We start from the raw sequence: 9561 nt of genomic DNA, 5'->3' as shown, positions 1-9561 counted from the left end.
AGGGGAAGTGGTGCAAGAACAGGTGTTGCATCGTTACACTGGAGAGGATGCAGAGGAGAGTGACCAGGAGGTTGCCTGGGGAGAAATAATCCAGTTACGAAGGAAGACTGGATAGGATTGTTAACTTGAGAGCAGAGGAGGCTATGGACCAAGTGATGATGGACATTGGCATGGTGGGCCTACCATGTGGAAACAGGTTCTTCTGCCCACCAAGTCCTCACCGACCATCAATCACACATTTACATAATTCTACAGAAATCCTCATTTTGATTCTTTCCACATTCTCAAAAAATCCCCATGGATCCTTTCAGTTTCCGTCAAAATAGGGAAAGTTTAGAATAGCCAATTAACCTACCAGCGTTCACGTGTTTGGGATGTGGGTAGGAATAAAAGCATCTGGAAGAATACTGCACAGTCACATGGAGAACATGCAAACTGCACACAGACTCAAGCTGAGGTCAGGATTAAACTCAGAAATCTGGCACTGTGAAGCAGTGATTCTACTAATGGCACCACCTTTTCACCCATAGATTATTTATTTGTTTACTGATGGAAGACACTTACTAGAGAGCAACACCAAATATCTATGTATAATGGAAGCTGCTTGCAAGTTTTCGTATCATTCTGAGTACATCATGTGATGTACCCTCCCATACGAATCATTTTACTAAAAATACCAGGTATTTATAATGTTGCACAGAACCTGTTTGGTTGAAGTTTGGCAAACTTTGTGTTCCGCAATTTTTCTTTGTCTGTTTCACAACAACTATCTTCAACTTGCAATGTTATGCTGTATGAATGGAGATCAGGGTGTTTGCATGAAAATATTGAGACTGAATGCTTTGGCCTTGGACACCAATTAACCTTTTAGGATTAAAGGATTTCTTAAAAAAATTAATTTGTCTTAGTTTAGTTTAGTTTAGAGATACAGCATGGAAACAAACCCTTTTGGCCCACAGAATTGACGCCAACCACGATCACCCTGACACTAGTTCTATCCTCCACATTCTGGATAATTTACAGAAGCCAATCAATCTACCAACCTGAGAAAACCCATGTAGTCACATAGAGAACGTACAAACCCCGTTGACAGCACCCGTGGTCAGGATCGAACCGAGGACTCTCGCGCTGTAAGGCAGTAACTCTACTGCTGTACCACTGCACCATCCTGCACTGAATTGTGTTAACTATTTTTTGAGATAAATCAATCTATGGAGCAATGGTGTTACATACACAATCTCTTTTTTCAGTTGGTGATAGTTGTTGTGACACAGATGGCAATGGTAGAAATAAAATTAGGTTGAAAGTGTAATGGGACATATGTTATCGGCAATGAGGGTTGGATTGAGCTGTGTTTGTTTCTCTGTGTCGGAGGTGCATGATTTATAATTATTGTAGGACCATTCTGAAGAAGGAAAAATGCTTAACTACCAAAACAATGGTAAACAAAACATCAAAGAGCAATACAATATATAAAGATCATGTGGATCTTTGTTCGTGGAACAATCTACCAGATTGTTCCCACTGTTCATTATATTTAATCTTTAATAAAGTCTCAATTGCCTCCTGATCTTTGTAGTGTGTTTGAAAGTTTGCTTTAACACAGTTTAAAATTTGGAACATCTAGAAAGACTTGATGAACAAAAATTTATTATATGTTTTATACATATTTAATGAACTGTTCATTTCCCAGCAAGATTCATTGTAAAAAGTCAATAGTCAATAGTCAATAGTCAATTTATTTGTCACATACACATAAATGTGCAGTGAAATAAAAAAATACCCGCAGTTCAACAATAAGACCAATAAAAATAAGCAATAAAAAATGCAATAACACATACAATCATAAACCAACACCAAACCAAAGAAACATCCATCACAGTGAGTCTCCTCCAGTCACCTCCTCACTGTGAAGGAAGGCCAGAATGGCTTTTTTCTTCCCCTGTCGTCTTCTCCCGCGGTCAGGCTGTTGGATTATTTAAGCAAGTTTTAAGCAGATTATTTCTTGTCAAACCATGCTTTTTGTCCACCTGATCAACCCCTTTTAAAATGATAAAGGTATCATTTTGGCAATAGTTCCAGCAGTGGACAGGTTTACAGTATCTGAGACTTTGTATTTACTATAATTTCTTGTTGCCAGTATCACCTAAGTAAACTGTTGTCACAAGCTGGTTTGCAAAAAACGACACAAAGTGCTGTCTTAACTCAGTGGGTCAGGCAGCATCTCTGGAGAACATGGATAGGTGATGGTTCTGGACATGACTTTTCGTTTAAATAAGCCTGCCCCATATATTTTATTCATTTAAAATGCTTCTGCAACAGATGAATGAAACTGCACATCATAGTCTTTGGTCTAGCTACATTTTAAGGGGCATTCAATGAATACTTTGATAAAATACATTGTGTTATGGAATCATACAATTTTGGGGCAGGCCTTCTGATCCAACTTAGTACAGCATAAGAACAGTAGAGCATAGGAACAGACGGATTTTTGGCCCACACTATTTGTGCTGAGCATGATGCCAAGTTATCGCATCTGCCTGTACATGATCCACATCCCTCTATTCTCTGCACTTCCATGTACCTATCTAAAAGCCTCTTAAACGCCATTATAGCATTGGTCTCTAACACCTGGCAATGCAATCCAGGCCCCCAATATTCGCTGTGTAATATCTTATAGCTATGTCCTTCACCCTGAGAATAAGGTTATGACTGTCTACCCGAAACATGCCTCTCATAATTTTATATACTTTGATCATCTCCCCTGAACCTCCGGCACTCCAGAGAAAACAATCCCACCTATCCCACCTCTCCCAGTAGCTGAAACCTTCTAATCCAGACAGCATTCTGGTAAACTTCCTCTGTACCCTTTCGAATGCCTCTACATCTTTCCTGTAATTAGACAACCAGAACTGTACTCCAAATAAATAGTCTAAAGATACTGCATGTACTTGTACTCCTTGATTCCTCAGCTCTACAAAACTCCCTGGGCCGCTACCATCCACTATAAAGGTCCCGTTGTAGTTTGGCTTGCCAAAATGCAACACTTCACACTTTTCTGAATTAAATTCTATTGACCATTCCTTGGCCTACTTGCCCAATTGATCAAGATCCTGGTGTAATTCTTGATAACCATCTTCACTCTCTGCAGTCCCACCTATTTTAGTGTCCTAGTTTTTAACAGAAATTGAAATGTTTTTATCTTTTTTAAGGATTTTTGGTTTCAATCAATAAAACCCATGGCATCTCATGGTTACAGGATATTATGTTTTAACCATTGTGATATCATGAGAGGTAGAGTCATAGAGGGGAGATACATTTCCTCCCGGTGGATGCAAAAAGGACTACAAACCATCATGGCTGCCAGGTTTAGACTACAAAACCCATAGTCAGCAGGGCTGCCTGCCCTGCTGATACTGATTGCTGCTGACACTGATTGCTGCCCAGCTGAACCAGTTGAGCTGTTTGCCTCAGTGAGAGAGCTAAAAGGGAAGGGGAGCAGTGTATTTAAAAAGAGAGACAATGACTGGAGCAGACAGGGAGAGAAGCAGTGTTTGAGCTATATTTTGTAAGAAGGCAGCAAGCTACAGTTTTGATTTAACTACCTGTTTTGGTTTTGTGTACCTGTCTGCAAACAATTAAGTTTACCTGTTTTTGGAAAAGACTAAATATATGGAATTTAAATTCGAAAACAAGAACTTTTCTGTCTTCATTCCCGGCACCCACGCCTCCCAACCTTCAAGAGAAAAGCTCCCGACCTCTCAAGACATCACACCATCAAGAAATCATTTTTGGAGAGCAGGTTATTTATCTACACGGGACCATTCATTTTGTCTGGCTTTTAACCCCTTAAGCCTGTCCGTCACGTAACGAGGGGGCTGACCCAAGGAGTGGCCTGATCCGCCACAGAGGGGTGTAAAATGAGGGTAGAAGCAACAGGTAGCAAGGTGAAAAGTAAAGGTGGCAGGCAGACAAATCCAGGGCAAAAATCAAAAAGGGCCACTTTTCAACATAATTGTATAAGGGGTAAGAGAGTTGTAGAAACAAGCCTGAAGGCTTTGTGTCTCAATGCAAGGAGTATACGTAATAAGGTGGATGAATTAAATGTGGAGATAGTTATTAATGATTATGATATAGTTGGGATTACGGAGACATGGCTCCAGGGTGACCAAGGCTGGGAGCTCAACATCCAGGGATATTCAATATTCAGGCGGGATAGACAGAAAGGAAAAGGAGGTGGGGTAGCGTTACTGGTTAGAGAGGAGATTAAAGCAGTGGAAAGGAAGGACATTAGCTTGGAGGAAGTGGAATCGATACGGGTAGAGCTACGAAACACTAAGGGGCAGAAAACGCTAGTGGGAGTTGTGTACAGGCCACCTAACAGCAGTAGTGAGGTTGGGGATGGCATCAAGCAGGAAATTAGAAATGCGTGCACTAAAGGTGCAGCAGTTATAATGGGTGACTTCAATCTACATATAGATTGGGTGAACCAAACTGGCAGGGGTGCTGAGGAAGAGGATTTCTTGGAATGTTTGAGAGATGGTTTTCTAAACCAACATGTCGAGGAACCAACGTGAGAACAGGCCATTCTAGACTGGGTATTGAGTAATGAGGAAGGGTTAGTTAGCAGTCTTGTTGTGCGAGGCCCCTTGGGCAAGAGTGATCATAATATGGTAGAGTTCTTCATTAGGATGGAGAGTAACAAAGTCAATACAGAAACAAGTGTTCTGAACTTAAAGAAAGGTAACTTTGAGGGTATGAGGCGTGAATTGTCCAAGATAGACTGGCGATTGATGCTGAAAGGGTTGACGGTGGACATGCAATGGAAGGCATTTAAAGGTCGCATGGATGAACTACAACAAGTGATCATCCCATGTTTGGCAAAAGAACAAACCAGGAAAGGTAGTGCATCCGTGGCTAACAAGGGAAATCAAGGATAGTATTAAAGCAAAAGATGAAGCATACAGATTAGCCAGAAAAAGTAGCATACCAGAGGACTGGGAGAAATTCAGAGTCCAGCAGAGGAGGACAAAGGGCTTAATTAGGAAAGGGAAAATAGATTATGAGGGAAAACTGGCAAGGAACATAAAAACTGACTGCAAAAGCTTTTATAGAAATGTCAAGAGAAAAAGATTAGTTAAGACAAATGTAGGTCCCTTGCAGTCGGAAAGAGGTGAATTGATCATAGGGAACAAGGAGATGGCAGACCAATTGAACAAATACTTTGGTTCTGTCTTCACTAAGGAAGACATAAACCGTCTGCCGGAAATAGCGGGGGACCGGGGGTCTAATGAGATGGAGGGACTGAGGGAAATCCAGGTTAGTCGGGAAATGGTGTTAGGTAAATTAAATGGATTAAAGATAGATAAATCCCCAGGGCCAGATAGGCTGCATCCCAGAGTGGTTAAGGAAGCAGCCTCAGAAGTAGTGGATGCATTAGTGATAATTTTTCAAAACACTTTAGATTCTGGAGTAGTTCCTGAGGACTGGAGGGTAGCTAATGTAACCCCACTTTTTAAAAAGGGAGGGAGAGAGAAAACGGGGAATTATAGACCAGTTAGCATAAGGTAGTGGGGAAAATGCTAGAGTCAGTTATTAAAGATGTGATAGCATCACATTTGGAAAGTGGTGAAATCATCGGACAAAGTCAGCATGGATTTACCAAAGGCAAATCATGTCTGACGAATCTTATAGAATTTTTCGAGGATGTAACTAGTAGAGTGGATAAGGGAGAACCAGTCGATGTGTTATATCTGGACTTTCAGAAGGCCTTCGACAAGGTCCCACATAGGAGATTGGTGTACAAACTTAAAGCACACGGTATTGAGGGTTCAGTTTTGAGGTGGATAGAAAATTGGTTGGCGGACAGGAAGCAAAGAGTAGGAATAAATGTGAGGTTATCCACTTTGGCGGCAAGAACAGGAAAGCAGAGTATTACCTGAATGGTGACCGATTGGGAGAAGGGGAGATGCGACGTGACCTGGGTGTCATGGTGCACCAGTCATTGAAAGCAAGCATGCAGGTGCAGCAGGCAGTGAAGAAAGCGAATGGTATGTTGGCATTCATAGCAAGAGGATTTGAGATTAGTAGCAGGGAGGTTCTGCTGCAGTTGTACAGGGCCTTGGTGAGACTGCACCTGGAGTATTGTGTGCAGTTTTGGTCTCCTAACCTGAGGAAAGACGTTCTTGCCTTAGAGGGAGTACAGAGAAGGTTCACCAGATTGATCCCTGGGATGGTGGAACTTTCATATGAGGAAAGACTGGATAGACTGGGCTTGTACTCGCTGGAATTTAGAAGACTGAGGGGGGATCTTATAGAAACATATAAAATTCTTAAGGGGTTGGAGAGGCTAGATGCGGGAAGATTGTTCCCGATGTTGGTGGAGTCACAAGGGCCACATCTAACTCTCTCTTAAATATAGCCAATGAACTGGCCTCAACTACCTTCTGTGGCAGAGAATTCCACAGACTCACCACTCTCGGTGTGAAGAAATGTTTTCTCATCTCGGTCCTAAAAGACTTCCCCCTTATCCTTAAGCTGTGACCCCTGGTTCTGGACTTCCCCAACATCGGGAACAATCTTCCCGCATCTAGCCTCTCCAACCCCTTAAGAATTTTATATGTTTTAATAAGATCCCCCCTCAGTCTTCTAAATTCCAGCGAGTATAAGCCTAGTCTATCCAGTCTTTCTTCATATGAAAGTCCTGCCATCCCAGGGATCAATCTGGTGAACCTTCTCTGTACTCCCTCTAAGGCGAGAATGTCTTTCCTCAGATTAGGAGAACAAAACTGTACACAATGCTCCAGGTGCGGTCTCACCAAGGCCCTGTACAACTGCAGCAGAACCTCCCTGCTCCTATACTCAAATCCTCTTGCTATGAATGCTAACATACCATTCGCTTTCTTCACTGTCTGCTGCACCTGCACGCTTGCTTTCAATGACTGGTGCCCCATGACACCCAGGTCACGTTGCATCTCCCCTTTTCCTAATTGGCCACCATTCAGGCAATACTCTGCTTTCCTGTTCTTGCCGCCAAAGTGGATAACCTCACATTTATCCACATTATATTGCATCTGCCATGCATTTGCCCACTCTCCTAATCTATCCAAGTCACTCTGCAGCCTCCTAGCATCCTCCTCGCAGCTAACACTGCCACCCAGCTTCGTGTCATCCGCAAACTTAGAGATGTTGCATTCAATTCCCTCGTCCAAATCATTAATATATATCGTAAATAACTGGGGTCCAAGCACTGAGCCTTGCGGTACCCCACTAGTCACTGCCTGCCATTCCGAAAAGGACCCGTTTATTCCTACTCTTTGCTTCCTGTCCGCCAACCAATTCTCTATCCACCTCAACACTGAACCCCAAATACCGTGTGCTTTAAGTTTGTACCCCAATCTCCTATGTGGGACCTTGTCGAAGGCCTTCTGAAAGTCCAGATATAACACATCGACTGGTTCTTCCTTATCCACTCTACTAGTTACATCCTCAAAATTTTTTATAAGATTCGTCAGGCATGATTTGCCTTTCATAAATCCATGCTGACTTTGTCCGATGATTTCACCACTTTCCAAATGTGATGCTATCGCATCTTTAATAACTGACTCTAGCATTTTCCCCACTATCGATGTTAGGTTAGCTGGTCTATAATTCCCCGTTTTCTCTCTCCCTCCCTTTTTAAAAAGTGGGGTTACATTAGCTACCCTCCAATCCTCAGGAACTACTTTGCTTTAACACAGTTTGCTTTAACACAGTTTAAAATTTGGAACATCTAGAAAGACTTGATGAACAAAAATTTATTATATGTTTTATACATATTTAATGAACTGTTCATTTTCCAGCAAGATTTATTGTAAAAGGTTTTAAGCAGATTATTTCTTGTCAAACCATGCTTTTTGTCCACCTGATCAACCCCTTTTAAAATGATAAATAGACAATAGACAATAGACAATAGGTGCAGGAGTAGGCCATTCAGCCCTTCGAGCCAGCACCGCCATTCAATGCGATCATGGCTGATCACTCTCAATCAGTACCCCGTTCCTGCCATCTCCCCATACCCCTCACTCCGTTATCCTTAAGAGCTCTATCCAGCTCTCTCTTGAAAGCATCCAACGAACTGGCCTCCACTGCCTTCTGAGGCAGAGAATTCCACACCTTCACCACTCTCTGACTGAAAAAGTTCTTCCTCATCTCCGTTCTAAATGGCCTACCCCTTATTCTTAAACTGTGGCCCCTTGCTCTGGACTCCCCCAACATTGTGAACATGTTTCCTGCCTCTAATGTGTCCAATCCCCTAATTATCTTATATGTTTCAATAAGATCCCCCCTCATCCTTCTAAATTCCAGTGTATACAAGCCTAATTGCTCCAGCCTTTCAACATACAACAGTCCCAACATTCCGGGAATTAACCTAGTGAACCTATGCTGCACGCCCTCAATAGCAAGAATATCCTTCCTCAAATTTGGAGACAAAACTGCACACAGTACTCCAGGTGGGGTCTCACCAGGGCCCAGTACAACTGTAGAAGGACCTCTGCTCCTATACTCAACTCCTCTTGTTATGAAGGCCAACATTCCATTGGAGTTCTTCACTGCCTGCTGTACCTGCATGCTTCCTTTCATTGACGGATGCACTAGGACACCCAGATCTCGTTGAACATCCCCTCTTCCTAACTTGACACCATTCAGATAATACTCTGCCTTTCTATTCTTACTTCCAAAGTGAATAACCTCACACTTATCTACATTAAACTCCATCTGCCATGTATCCGCCCACTCACACAACCTGTCCAAGTCACCCTGCAGCCTTATTGCATCTTCCTCACAATTCACACTACCCCCCAGCTTAGTATCATCTGCAAATTTGCTAATGGTACTTTTAATCCCTTCATCTAAGTCATTAATGTATATCGTAACTAGCTGGGGCCCAAGCACCGAACCTTGCGGTACCCCATTGGTCACTGCCTGCCATTCCGAAAGGGACCCATTTATCCCCACTCTTTGCTTTCTGTCTGTCAACCAATTTTCTATCCATGTCAGTACCCTACCCCCAATACCATGTGCTCTAATTTTGCCCACTAATCTCCTATGTGGGACCTTGTCGAAGGCTTTCTGAAAGTCGAGGTACACCACATCCACTGACTCTCCCCTGACAATTTTCCTAGTTACATCCTCAAAAAATTCCAGTAGATTTGTCATGCTGACTCGGAATGATCCTGTTACAGCTATCCAAATGCTCAGCAATTTCGTCTTTTATAATTGACTCCAGCATCTTCCCCACCACTGATGTCAGACTAACTGGTCTATAATTACCCATTTTCTCTCTCCCTCCTTTCTTAAAAAGTGGGATAACATTTGCTATCCTCCAATCCACAGGAACAGGAAAGGATAAAGATATCATTTTGGCAATAGTTCCAGCAGTGGACAAGTTTACAGTATCTGAGACTTTGTATTTACTATAATTTCTTGTTGCCAGTATCACCTAAGTAAACTGTTGACACAAGCTGGTTTGCAAAAAACGACACAAAGTGCTGTATTAACTCAGTGGGTCAGGCAGTATCT

The sequence above is a fragment of the Rhinoraja longicauda genome, chromosome 2 (genome assembly GCF_053455715.1).
Source record: "Rhinoraja longicauda isolate Sanriku21f chromosome 2, sRhiLon1.1, whole genome shotgun sequence".
In the NCBI taxonomy this organism is placed as follows: domain Eukaryota; kingdom Metazoa; phylum Chordata; class Chondrichthyes; order Rajiformes; family Arhynchobatidae; genus Rhinoraja; species Rhinoraja longicauda.
This window is presented reverse-complemented; position numbering follows the sequence as displayed.